At 42.1% G+C, this 13,859-nt stretch overlaps 1 protein-coding gene across 4 annotated transcripts in view; it reads left to right on the top strand.

Annotated features, from left to right (window-relative positions):
- Tanc1 (tetratricopeptide repeat, ankyrin repeat and coiled-coil containing 1) overlaps positions 1-13,859 on the top strand; it is a 246,680-nt gene that overhangs the window by 23,625 nt on the left and 209,196 nt on the right. For all 4 annotated transcript variants that reach the window (XM_008826685.3, XM_008826683.3, XM_008826682.3 and 1 more), the window contains exon 2: positions 12,796-12,905. The gene's annotated coding sequence lies outside the window, so the exon portion shown is untranslated. The remainder of the gene's footprint in view (positions 1-12,795; positions 12,906-13,859) is intronic.

The raw sequence follows: 13,859 nt of genomic DNA, 5'->3' as shown, positions 1-13,859 counted from the left end.
GTCTCCTCCTCCCCCTCCCCCAGTCTCCTCCTCCTCCTCCTCCAGTCTCCTCCTCCTGCTGTCTCCTCCTCCGTTTTGAGTTTTGTTGGTGCCTGGTTACTTGCAGTACTATTTGCTGCTTTGATTCTCCCAGTCAACAGGGTTTGAATTAATTGTTGCAGATTAGATTAGTTCTCTTCATTTTTCTGATGTGGGTGAGGGAAAAGAGCCTTCCTCTAACTTCTTAACTTTGCTAACTGTCATTACTACTTCCTGCCTCAGTGACAAGGCTTCCCAGCTCCCAGCTGATGGGCTGAGGACAGGTGGAAGCTTTGCTTGCTTGCTTGTTCAGTCATTTAGAAGAAGCCAGTTGAGCCTCTACTCTGCGCCCTGCTGGTGCCTGTCCAATTCAGTCCTCATAAGGGCCTTGGCATTGTCACCCACTGTTCCCATTTTGGAGATGACCTTGAACCCATATCCCTTGTGGTGCTACCCTTCTTTTCTTGTCCTGCCCAGTTCCAGCACAGGTTCCCCAGTAGATGCTTGCAGGGGTTGTTGTGTCTGTCCAGAAGTGATCAACTTTTAGGTCCTCTGAGTCCTGATTCAAAGATCACTTTCATTGAGTAGTGTAGTACTATAGATACTATAGAGTTGAGTGGGGAGAGAAATTTGGGATATCACCGACTCTTCATGGGGGTGCAAACTGATGGGATTAAGCAGGGCCACCGTGGTTGCTTGAGACTGTGTGCCTCTTGGAGTTTGAACAACCCCTGGAAACATCGTGTCTTGGTGTGCTAAAAGCAGGTTTGTAGGTACTGGTTACAAAATTTATTCATAAAATTCTTTGTTTCTCTGTCATTTAGACCTTCATTCTAGATTGCTTTTGTCTAACATTTTTGGGAGAGTATAGTGTCCTTGGGTTGTCTAAGTATGAAGCCATTCTATCCTTCAGAGCTGTGTATACAGCACTTTGCGAATCAGAATACTCAAGACAACAATATAATGTAAGGAGCGGTGACTGGATTCAAGTTTCAGCACCAGCTCAATGCCCTTGCAGATGTTTCTTAACGTTAAGGTCTCTGTTTCTTCATCTGTAGAAGGGGGATCATTGTACTTAGCAAGAAATAATATTTATACAAGACATCTGAAGTAGGTTTTGGCACATAGTAGGTGTTTGGAAGTTCTCTTTTTGTTGGAACCCCTTTCATATTGAGTTGTGTAAAACTCTGGTAGTTACAATGATGACTAAGATGTGGTTTCTGTTCTGGAAGAACTTAAAATCTGTGGGCAAAGCTGACACATGCAAATTCCTCAATTGGAGGTCAAGTGCCAAGGCCTAGGCTGAGGCAGGAGCAGAAATAGGAGCATTTCCTCTCCCAGAGGCCTGAGAAATCCTTTCAAAGCATCTGAGATAAGGTTATACCTAATCCCTCATTTGAAGAATTAAGAACTGAAGTGAGATAGGTTGTAACCAAAGCAACAGCATGAGAAATAGATGGGACTACTCAGAGCTATACTCAGCTTGAATGGGTTAGATAGGTTGCAGGAAGAAGGCAATCCTGGAACAGGAGCCCTGAGAGCTCAGGATGTGGGGGGTGGGGTGGGGGGAGAGGTTACTAGTGAGCCTCATGGACCTTGTTGAAGAACTGAGACTTGATTCTATAGGTGATGGAATCTCTGAAGTGCTTGAAGGAACGACATGGTCAGATTAGTAGTAAGGGGCAGAGATTTAGGAAGGATAGCAGTGAGGCCAGGAAGCTAGGAAGAGTAATATGGTTGAGTAATATGGTAGCTTGAACTTGGGTAGGAGTGGGAAGCGTGGAGGGGAATGTGAAGGCAGATCAGTGGTTGATGAGATGTGGAGAAGGAGGACGAAGGCATTGTCTAGAATACTGTTCAAGGTTTCAGTGTAAGTGCTGGTGAAGGGGGACACTAGTGACAGAGAAGGATGCAGGAGTAGAATAGTGTCTCTCCAGGAGGATGAGGAGTGCAGGCCTATGACAGTGAGATAGCTGTGAGGATCTGGTAGAATTGAGTTCACGAGAAGTTGGATGTTGGTTATAGGTTTCAGAAGCATAATGGAAAAAAGATCAGAGGAAGTTAGGGATTGAAATGCACTGCCACTAATGAAATGTTAATGATACTTACATGTAAACGTCTAGTTAGGATATAAATGTAGAGTTTACTAAGATTAAAAGATCCAGAATGTAAGAAAATACTGTAAAGAAATGATTAATGGTGTGCATTATCAGGTGAGCTGAAACCAAGTGGCAGAACATAAAAATAACCTGTGCTATGGCTCTGTGATGGTATTATGCATAATTCCAGGTTATTTCATGCTCTGACAATAACACCATTCATGGGGAGTTTTAGAGTTTCCACCTTTCACATACATTATTTCAGTTTGAATTAATCATGCCTCCATCTGTGCTCTCAGCAATTAAAATATTTTAAGAATTATAAATGTTAAATGATGCTCTGTATATTTGGGAAAGGAGAGAAAAGAATAATGTGTTTAAAGCAGCAGCTATGATTCTGTGCCCTTCCAGCCTTCATATATGTCTTTGAAAATACAGTTGTAACCAAAGTATAGGTGGCTTAGGAGCTTCTGTTTTAATATGGCTGCAAGTATTTCCCTGGTGTTGAGTAGTTCTCCTTGGTGTTTTCAGTAGCTGCTGTTTTGTAGGGCAGCATGTGCTGCTCTGAGCTTCACTTGCCCTGTGCTTTCTGTGGTAGCTGGGTTGGTTTTTGGACTTGTTGCTCACCCCTTTTTTGATGTTTGGGGCTGGCCTGGCCTCTTTGTTATCAGAATCAGGGCACAGAGAAAGGTCTCAGCAGGTATTCTGGAAAGAATGGATGCTAAGCAAGCGGCCCATTTTAAAGTAGAGCTGGTAGGTAGGACAGTTTTCAGCCAAGAGAAGACTCAGGGAAGCAGCCTTCACCACATGGCTGCAGCTACCTGCAAGATGTTGGACTCAGGCATTCTCGTGACCTCCAGCCCATCAGTCTTTCCATTGAATCTTAAGTAGGTTTTGCTGTGGAAAGAGATGATTCAGTTCTATTTAGCGAACCAGGATTTTGATCTTTTTTGAGAAGCTTCAGTGCTGTCATGTGTTCTGGCAATGAACTGGATTCTTATACCACTAGCACATTTGACAAGCTATGTGACCTTGAACAAGTCATTTCATGGATCTGGGTCTTAGTGTCCCATCAGTTACGCAGGTACAATATGTTTTTGGGCACCCACCCCCACAGGGTTCTTGTAAGTTTAGGTGCTAAAACCTACAGAGCTTTTCAGATGGGATCTGGCATATAGTCGGTACCCACTGAGTGCTGATGATTTTGTTAAAAAGAATGATAAGAGTGATCTGGACATGAGAACGCCCATCTAGTGTTAGGAGATTCAATGGGGCATTTCTTCTATAGGCATCCCATCAGGGTGCTACATGCAAACCATTGAACCAGAAATTACAGTTCTGGAAATTTATGTCAATGAAATAACTGTAAAAGTATGCAAAGTTATGCCGCATATATAGATGCCAAGTTATGTCACATATATAGATCTTTACTGCAGCATTTACTAGCAAAACATCCTGGAAAACACTCACTTCAAAAGGACTTTGGAGGAAAAGCCAGCCACACATACAATGGATGCTCTGCTATTATAACAATTAAAATATTTTACCAGTAGGCAGCTCTGTGCAGGGGAGAGGGAGCTCAGTGGGAACGTGGACAGAGGTCTTCTGTGTACTGTTCAGTTGAAAAGCAGCAGTACATAGGACACTACATGTTGGTGTCCCTGTCCTGCCTATCTGTGGTTTCAGATACTTACCATCAGCCATGGTCTAAAAATACTAATATTTGTCTTGATTCTTTCAAGAGGGATAGACATAGTCACATAACTTATCATAGTATGTTGCAATTGTTTTGTTATTAGTTGTTAAATCTCTGTGACTAATTTATAAATCAAACTTTAGGTATGCAAATATACGGAAATACAGTAGGCTTCAGTGCTGCCTCAGGCTTCAGGCATCCACTGGGAGTCTTGAAATGTATCTCCATGGAGAAGGGGTAATCTACTAAATGGTAGCAGTACATTTATTTATTAAATATACATGGCATATCTTATAAAAAGTTACATTGTATTTATTTTGTATGTGCATGCACATGTGTGTGCCACAGGGCTCACGTGGAGGCCAGAGGACAACCCGTGGGAATCGGTTCTCTCTTTCTACTATGTGGGTCCAGGGAATTGACCTGAAGTCATCAGGCCTACTGAGCTATCTCACTGGCCCCTGCATTATATATTTTTAACATGTTTACTATATGCCAGCTTAATACCCATTTAAGTGCATATATATATATATGTATATATATATATAAAAGCTGGATGATTTTTAGTTGATAGGCTTGAACAGTTTTCTTTTAAAAAAACACTTTTATACTATTTTTATTATTAATATTTTACATAATTCATTTTTTAAATAAACACAAAACAGTTTCCTCAGTCCTAAAAAACAAAAAAAACACCAAACCCACAAACATTTCCTTTCCAGGGTTCAACCTCCCAGGGCTCAACTCAGATTATTTTTGTTAACATTTCTGAAGGTTATCTTCCAGAACCCATTTCAGACTTGTCTAATTGTCCTGAATTGCTTTTACTAAGTAGAAGTAGCATGCTAATGTCACAGTGTGGACAGTGCTCAGCTGTGACAGGTGGGTATCTACAATGAGTGTCTGATGGTATAGGGATGAGAGCATGGCTTCCTTCCACCTACCTAGATTCTTGGATTGGGCTATGAATCAAGTTGACACAGAACAGATTAGTGGGGAAAATACATACTTAAGTATGTATGCAGGCACAATAGTCTCACATAATAAGGGATGAGAAGAGGCAGATCAATGAAGCTTATGTGGCATCCTGAACTTTAGAATAGTTGCTGGGGGCTTCTAGTGGGTGTTGGAAGCGGGCTCTGAGAGGGAATAGAGACTGTCTTCTAATGCAGGAAAGGCTTCTGTATAATGAAAGTTGTCTGGAGCAGGCTTCTTTACTGATGTATGTTTTCTTTTTATGCTCATTCTTTAACAAAAGGACAACTTCTCAGAACTATTTCTCAGAATAACCAAACCAGAGTGTGTGAAGAGGTGATATTCTTGTACCCTATAGTCATATTTTGGAGTGGTACATCCTGAACTCCACAGTGGTGTCTCTTTCAGTCACTTAACATATGTGCAAAAAGATGAAATCATTTTAATGCAAAGCTTTCCTATTGGTTTGGACATAATGTACACTACACTGATCTAATTTTAACCTTCCAGAGAGTCCATCTCAGAACATGAGAGATTATAAATGGGCAGAACCCGGCCTAAGCTTTTTTATGGTTTATAGATCAAATAATTATTTTTGCTCTTAACTGTACAATAGAATCTTTATTGGGTATGGGGAGGGGTGGGTGGGAAGGAAAGGGAAGGGAGGATAACTTATTCTTAGAATACAATCTAGGTTTGTCCTCCCTAAAGAAGAAACAAGCTGATCCTGATGTCTGTGTTTCAGTTTGAGTTTTTTTTTTTTTGTTCCCCCCCCCCCCCCATAGGGTCTTGCTCTGTAGCCTGGGCTGGCCTGGAACTTGTAATCCTGCTGCCTCAGCCTCCCAAAGTGTTATCTTTACTGTGCTGAGATTTGAGAATATGACTTTTGTTTGGTTTTTTTTTGGGGGGGGGGTGCTTTTTTTTTTTTTTTTTTTTTAATAAGATCATATGGTTCAAGCTGGCCTTGAACTGTGTATAGTTGAGGTCTAGAACTTGTGATCTTCTTGTCTACCTCCTGAGTGCTGGAATTACAGACACGTTCCACCATGTCTGGTTTATGCTTCAGATTTTAAGCTTGAAATCTTGGCATTTTGTGTGAATTATTTTGAAAAATGACAACTACTTAAAACGGGAATTGATCAGATAGCATTTTCAATAGCCAGTGATACTGTTATATTAAAGCTTGCCTTTAATGTTTGCTAAAGCATATGAAGCCACCCTAAGTGGGAAGATGACAGTATTGGAGCTAGATCTTAGTGTGAGGTTATTGTCACTTCCAGACGGAGTCTGTCCATCCGTATTCCGTCCCATGTCGCCCCCCCCGCCCCCGTCGCCCCAGTACTAGGATTGAACCCAAGGCCTTGTGCATGCTAGGAAAGCGCTCCAACACTGAGTTGTGTGTATTTACTATGTAGTCTTTGCTTTGCTGGTTGTTGGATTGAAGGAAATGATCAAGTATAAGGTACCTTGCCTTCTCTGGTTATGTGTTCAGCACATACTAATTCTCCCCAAGCCCTCACAGTCATAACAGGGGTTCCCTGGAGGCAGCTTTATACTACTTTATACATTATACTACTCTGTATAAAGTAGTTCTGTTTACCCTTGTGTGATTGGGAGTGGAGGCTGGCTGCTGGGCTCAATGTTATGTACTGAAAATTACTTCAAACTGAGAGTTGTTTTACTGCCATTAAGCCTTCAGTATAATAGAAGATTAGCATGTACCTGTGATAGTTTCTCTTACACAGCACTTTTTAAGAGGTGGAGGGTAAATTCCAATGTTAAAATGTTAATCTCTCATAATGCATTTTGAGGCTGCTGATATTAGCCACTTGAACTTTATTAGATCTTTGACACTAAGCGGATCCTACAGGTAATCCTCCCTCTCCTCCCAGGGTATGGCATGTAGGCAGGCCCAGGATCTTTGAGGGTTTTCATGGAGTAGTTAATGAGACATTTTCTAGGCAAAACTGGTAGTTTTTATTAAGACTTGTTCCTATTCACTTTGCTTCCTCTCTTTTCTCCTGCTCCATTTAAATCTTTCCTTTAAATCCCACATTTCTTACGACTCCTCTCTAGACAGCTCCCAGTTGCACTCTTGCTCTCTGTCCATAGGAAATGCGTAGCTCTGTACCCACATCCTGCCTTGGGATGTTCCTCCTAGGTGACAGCTGACTGGAGGGCATACTCCTTGGGTCTTTTCGTTTTGTTCTGTGCCTCTCCCGTCTAGCCTGTCCTGGATGCTGTGCCTGGCTTAGTACACAGCTGTTGATCTTTGTTAGGACCAACACTCCGTGTCTTAAAAGAATCTTCTGTAATGAGTTCCACACGTCAGTCCCCACTCCTTCACTTTTAGTTTAAAGAGAAGGAAAAAAAGGAGCTTAAAAATAGTTTGGTGTATGTCCTTCAGTGTTTTTCTTTTCACAGACATATGTTAACTAATATGCCATATTTTGCTAGTTTTATATTTTTGCATACAAATATGGTATGTTTTTGATCTCATATTAATATGTATTTGTCAAATGATTCCTAATGATTGATTCATTTTTAGCCTGTTAGGTATAACATTACTGTTGTAACTATCATTACTGAATTTTAGGTAATATTGCCATGAAAATTATCTTGCATCAAATTAACACAGTTTCTTTGAATAAATCTGTGGACTGTGTTCATCTTATTAATATCTGAGCAATCTCTCTTGTCCCATACTGAATTGAGTATCAGAGGGATACCCTCAAATGTAAGTATCATAGCATTAAGGATAAAATAGAACATGGGCTGGAGAGGTGGTTCAGCAGTTAAGGGACCTGCATTCAGTTCCCAGCACCCACATGGTTGCTAACAACCATGTGTAACTCCAGTTCTAGGGGATTCATCATGCTCTTCTGATCTTTGTGGGCATTGCACACATGTGGTACACTTACAGACATTCAGGCAAAACACTTGTACACATAAAATAACAAAAAATATGAATAAAAAACAAGAATATGTATGCCCTTAGGAAGTGATGTTGGGGATTTAAATAGGTAGTTAGGGAATGGAGAGATGACTCAGCAGTTAAGAGTACTGGCTGCTGACCTAGGTTTGAATCCCAGCACCAATGGCAACCGTCTGTAACTCCAGCTCCAGAGGATACAACAGCCTCTTCTGACCTCCGTGGGCATTATACAACAAGGGTGCACTTACATGAAGGCAACATACTCATACACATAAAAAATAAAGTACTTAGGTAGGTAGATAAGTTATGCACTAAAGAACATGAATATCTTCAGATTAGACACCAGAAAATAGCCATTTGTGTTTGTGTTAGTGTCAGGTATATGTGTTGAGATGCAGACTATGATTCAAGAGTCTACCTGTGTTATACCTATGTGGCATAGCCACTGAAGAGTTGTGGCACAAGGCTTAGTGCCTAGTCACTTTGGAAAATGGTTTTGTGAGTGCAAATCTAAAGATGAAATGATAAACACAGTGCATCATTGTTAGTAAAGTTTCTCATGGGGAATGGGTTAACAACTCTGAACTTACAGGGGAGAAACAGAGTTAAGAGATGGTGGCTGATAAGCAGGCAGTCACAGGTAAGCAAAGGAGAAGGCTGGAACGAACCATATGGATGGAATTAGAGTTGGAGACTTAAGTGTGTAAACTTGGGTTTAGCCCAATATCCATCCAGAAATAGTTGCAGATAAGGAACTGTTGTAACTGGGTTGATATATACTCATGGGTATGATGAGGGCTTAGCAGCAACGACACTCCAGTAGCAATAAGCATGCCCAGATCTTGGTTCCATGGGTACCATTCTCCAGTAACCAGGACTCCTTGGAGAAATGGATAATTATAGATCCAGAGCATCTTGCATTGCCAGAAAATAAGGAAGTGCTCAAAAAACAAAGGATGTGGGCATGTCAAAGGGAGCTAGGAGCCAACTTCAAGGAGCTCTTAATAGCCAGAGCTAACTTTAGCAACAAAATAGTGTGGTACCGCATAATAATCCAATGTATAATATATGCATTTGTATGATATAAAAATTTATACTAAGACAGGATACATCTTATAGAAAAATTTCAAATAATTTTTATAGATACTTTTTTCTTCAGAAGCTAGAGAGCTTAAGTTCTCATTCCCTCCAGATTGTTGAGGGTAGACTGTGGCTGAATTTTGTGACTTACTTGTAAAGGGTAGCATATGGGAAAGGAAAAGTAAATTTATAGCAGAGAAACAAACAGCTGCCCCTTAGCCTGAGTCAAAGTTAACGTAGTTTGTAGCACATTTTGTGTGTGTGCACATAGTGTTTGGGGGTGCTTGACTGCCATCTCCCCCAGACCACATTCCAGTTCATCTATTAGGAAAAGACCAGACAAAACCCTTTGAAGAACATTTTACAAAATACTTGACAAGTACTTCTCAAGACTGTCAAGGTCATGAAAAAACAAGGAAATATGGAAAAACTGTTTACCAAGGAGATAGGACCAGTAACAACATGGGGTCCTGGATCTGAAGCCACGAGCAGAAAAAGGACATTAGTGGCAAACTAGTGAAACTCAGATGAAGTCTTAATTTTTTTAAAGGGTCTAAAAACCTTTTCCCTAATGTTTTATTGTGAAAACATTCAAATGGGGAAAACCGAAAGGAAGAGACACGGGCTCTACAACTAGGATTGTGCCCTCTTTGCTTATATTACATACTTGCCCATCAGTCCATCTGATTTTAGAAAGTATTTCAAAGTTGCAAACATCAATACATATGTCCCCCAACCCAACTTGTTTAAAGAACAATTTCCTTTTAAAGTGTTTTTGTTAGCGTATATAAATTATATATAATAATGAATTTCATTATGACATTTCCATACATGTACATATTGCAGTTTGATCATATTCAAGCCCCCATTACTCTCTCTTGTTCCCATCTGCCATACTCATCCCCTTCTTTCCAAATAGCTCTGCAAGGTTTTTGTCCAGCAAATATCAGGCACTTCATGGTTGACCTTACATTTGCAATTGTGCCCTATAGAGTGTAGAGGAGGTTGAAGAGTTAGAAAGGATGTAGGTTTTGTTGCTGCATCCTAGGGTGATCACATGTGTGTGTTCTTGTGAGCATGTTTGACTGACATGTAGCTATATGTGTGGGTTCTGGGATGCTGTGGAGTCTGTGAGTGTCCAAGAAATGACAGCTATTCTCCTGGCATGGGGCAGCATGGAGGACACTGAGGGGTTGGGAGTCCAACATGGGACAGTGCTGCGCTGAAGTTGGAATGTATTAGCTCCCATTTATCTGGGGAGAGCTTAAGGCCTACCTTCCCACATCCTTCTTCCCTTTCTGGGGGTTGCCTGAGGAAATAGGATAGCAGGAGAGCAGCTTTAGCTTGGAAGGGGGTAGGAGGATGATCCCCCACATCCATCAGAGAGTGCGATTATGCAGAAAGGAGAGCAGTCACTGAGGAGCTCACAGAGCTGGGACTATGCCCAGAGGATGGCCTTCCAGCTGCTAACAGTGGCTCCATTCAGTTTGGGTGCATAATGATTTTAAAACTAAATCAGGAACCAAAGCCTGAGGCTGGAGACAAACACAAATATCTTGTTGACCGAGCAAACGTCTAGATTTTGTCAGGAAGTTACTGAGGAAGGTCAGAGTGATGTAATGGTGTGTGCTAAGCTTTCATCCTTAAACAGATGGGCCCCTGAGGTACCATCTACAGCTCCCTGGGCCCTTTGAAATTATTTCCTATAAAAATTGTCATAAGTTACTATTGAGAAATTAGTATGGTATCCATACCAGAAGTAAAACAAGACAAAGGAAGTAAATTTCCACTGGAGTTAACTGTTTCTTCTTCCTCCTTTGCCTTATAGATAGATAGCCCTGAGATTTATTGTTTTTCTCAATTTTCTTGTGCAGCATGTGGATATGATTGCCTCCCCCAAACAACCATCCAAAGTAAACTTCCTTTTCTCAGGCTCACAGAACTGCATCTTATCCCAACCTTAGCCAGTGTCAGATGGGTATTTTTATAAACAGTCTTGCACTTTTCAGTTTTTTTGTTTTTGTTGAGGAGGAAGTGGTGTTTTTGTGTCTGGTCTTTTCTTTCATCAAAGGGATGTATTATTTCTGGGAAGGCAAGGGCAGGGGCTGTTTCCCAATCTAGATCAGAGGAAGTAAATGTAAGGCATCATATGTAAGTGGTGGGTTATGAATCTTAACTGAAGCTTTTAATAAAACATCCCAATAAAGCATATCAGAGCAGAAAGCAGGGTCTGGAGTACTCAGTGCTTTATTAATATCCAGCAGTTATTGACACACCGTACCAGGCATGGCTCTGCTCCCCAATAGAGAGACATAAGCAGAGAAATAGTGAAGTGTTCGTGGAGGGGTAGGAAGGTTAGAGGAGAGTGGAGCAGTGAGGGTAGGTTTCCTGGAGAATGTGATTTTTGTGCTGCGCTGCATCTGAAGGAATGTCCAGGTGAGGTGGGATTAGGCAGACAGACGGAGACACCCAGAGTGAGCTGTGAACTAGCCGAAAGGGAGCACGGGCAGGCATGAGTTGTGAATGGCTGGTATGCTTAGGTAAGTGTGGCTGGAGAGGGGAGTGCAGTGGTCAGGACCTGAAAAAGAGGTGCAGGACTGGTTAGTTTGGAATTAGAGTGAGCAGGAAAAACCAAGATGCTGCTGACTGAGTCAGGTAGTGAGGAACAGAGGCAGAGAGTTTTGGGAGGCATATCAACCCTACTGGCTTTAGTTCTCTGAGTGAAGTAGGAGGAAAGGGCTTTTGCTGAAGCAGAGTGGGATAAAATGAAGGAAATGTGGGGCAGTTGTTGAAGGGGATGCGTGGGGCTCTTTTCTGGGCTCCTGAGGACTTTTCTGGGTCTCAGAATTGCAGGGCTCTGGCATTTCTGTTTGGTGACACAACTTGTCTCTATGGTCTTTGGGGCTTGGAGCATAGCTGAGAGACTGAATCTTGGTGCTGATTCCCACCATGTGACCAATGAAGAAGGCTGCAGAATGTAGAGGATGCTGGCCATGGGGCTGAGGCCAATGACTAGTGATAGAGTCCAGGAGGTCAAGGATTGAAGAACAGGGTTCACTCAAGAACCATCAAAGACAAGGAAGGACCTTGGGAGAGGAGCTCTGAGGGCTGGAAGGACAGGAGCTTGTGGCTAGGAAACACAAGCATGGAATGACATTGTTGACAATGAGATGTGCCTGGGAATAAAGCCTAAAGTTAGGAACCCAAGGACCGGGGGTGCATAAGTACACTGTTAATGATGAGTGGCATTTGCCATCTCTTCATATGCTGGGCATTGTTCTAAGTGCTTTCAATTGTCCATTTGTCAACAGCCCCTCTCTGGCTTATCTTCATAGATGAGGTATCAAGGCCTAGAGAGGGGAAGAAATTGTTTCAGGTCACACAATGAGTCAAAAATGGAGTTGGGTTTTTGTCTGATTGAGTCGGCATGGGTCTTGTGCATGCTATCACCATTGTTCCAAGTTCATATGAGCAAGTTCCCAGAGGCCCGAAAGCCTCTGTTTCCTGAGTTCATGCACCAACCCTGGCTCTTACAATCTTTCTGAACCCCCATTTCCTCAACGGTCCCTGAGCCATGGAGTGGGTGAGGTTTAATAGAGGAGTCCTATCCAGGGACACACACTCTGTAGTCTCTTGTTTTCTAAAACTTGGCCAGTTGTGGTCTTCTGTGTCTCTCACACTCTATTGTATGAGAAACCTTCTCTGGAGAGTTGAGGAATAGATTAGTATTCTCTCTATCCCCTGTTCCACTGTGTTCCATGAGCCTTAGGTGTCGAGGTTCCACTGCAGGTGTGTCACTTAGGGCTGGGTACCTCTCAGATGTATGTTCTTTGTGTGTGACCAGTTTTGGAACTCTAATAGTGGTATGGATGGGGGAGGGGGCCTAAATTTGATTAAGATCTTTTATATGAAATGCACAAAATGCAATAAAAATCATTTAAAAAGAGTTGAGATTCTAATCCAGGTTGTCCCCTGTGCTCTTGTTTCTTTAGGAGCTGATTGTGAGCACAAACATACATCTCTCAAGAAAAAGGACAGAAAATTTCAACTGAAGAACTACTCTACCCCGTTTTCTTGGTGAATGAGAAGTTAACAGAAGTAGGTAGGTATCAGCTGAAATTTGGAGGTAGAGAGTGGCATAACCTTGAATATGAGAGCCCCAAAGGAGGCACAGTTTTTACATGTGGTGAGAGGAGACATGGGCTGGAGAAGGTGCTGCCTGCCTGGAGCTGAGTTAGAGCCAGCACCTCTACTGAAAGACTGAAGAAAGCAGAATGATTTGAGAGATTACACAGAGCTCCAGTGGAAAGTGGAAAAGTTCTGTGCATACATACATTGCTGGTGGGGATGGCTGAAGAACCATGCGAATATATATTTTATACCTATTTTACCATCATAAAAAGTAAGATAGTGAAGGGAGGAAATAATAGGTATTACCAGTTACAAACCTTTTCCATTGCAATACAGGCACTTAGTAAATATTTGAATGAGTGCTAGGGATTTTGCTAAGTGCTTTATATAAGCATTGTTTTCATTTCATCCTTACTTTCAGGGATGAGGTCAGCCCTGCTGCACAGATGAGGGGTCTTGGATTTAAAGAGATTAGCCCAAGGTCACACATCCAGAAAGTGGCAGAAGCTAGAGCAGCCAGATCCTCTTGCCCCAGGGAGCTGAAAAAACAGAAGTTTCTAGAAGCTGTTGGGGGAAGGGGAGGGAGGCAATTGTTGATGGAGGTAGGAAGGGTACATGATGAGAGAAAAGTAGTGGGGTTTGGGGGAAGTGATGAGATGACATGGATCAAAGTGTGATAGAAGGGTATGGCCTCCAGTGTCTGGACTCATACATCTGTAATAGAACTGGTAGAGGGTCCAGGAGGGGCTGGAGTTTATAAAGAGGCACGAGGGCTCAGTGTGTGGGGAGTCTGTGTTGTCTGTAGATACTTACTAGATTGGGACCTGTGGCTGAAGGGGCTGGATCTGAGACAGTGCTGAGCAGCTCAACCTACCCCCTTTCTCATCTACCTCCTGAGTGTTCCTGTCTCCTGCCTGAGGGGGTT

Source organism: Nannospalax galili, unplaced genomic scaffold (genome assembly GCF_000622305.1).
Source record: "Nannospalax galili isolate Female #2095 unplaced genomic scaffold, S.galili_v1.0 scaffold92, whole genome shotgun sequence".
NCBI classification, from domain to species: domain Eukaryota; kingdom Metazoa; phylum Chordata; class Mammalia; order Rodentia; family Spalacidae; genus Nannospalax; species Nannospalax galili.
The sequence above is the reverse complement of the archived record's forward strand: the minus strand, read 5'-3'. Positions and strand labels throughout refer to the sequence as shown.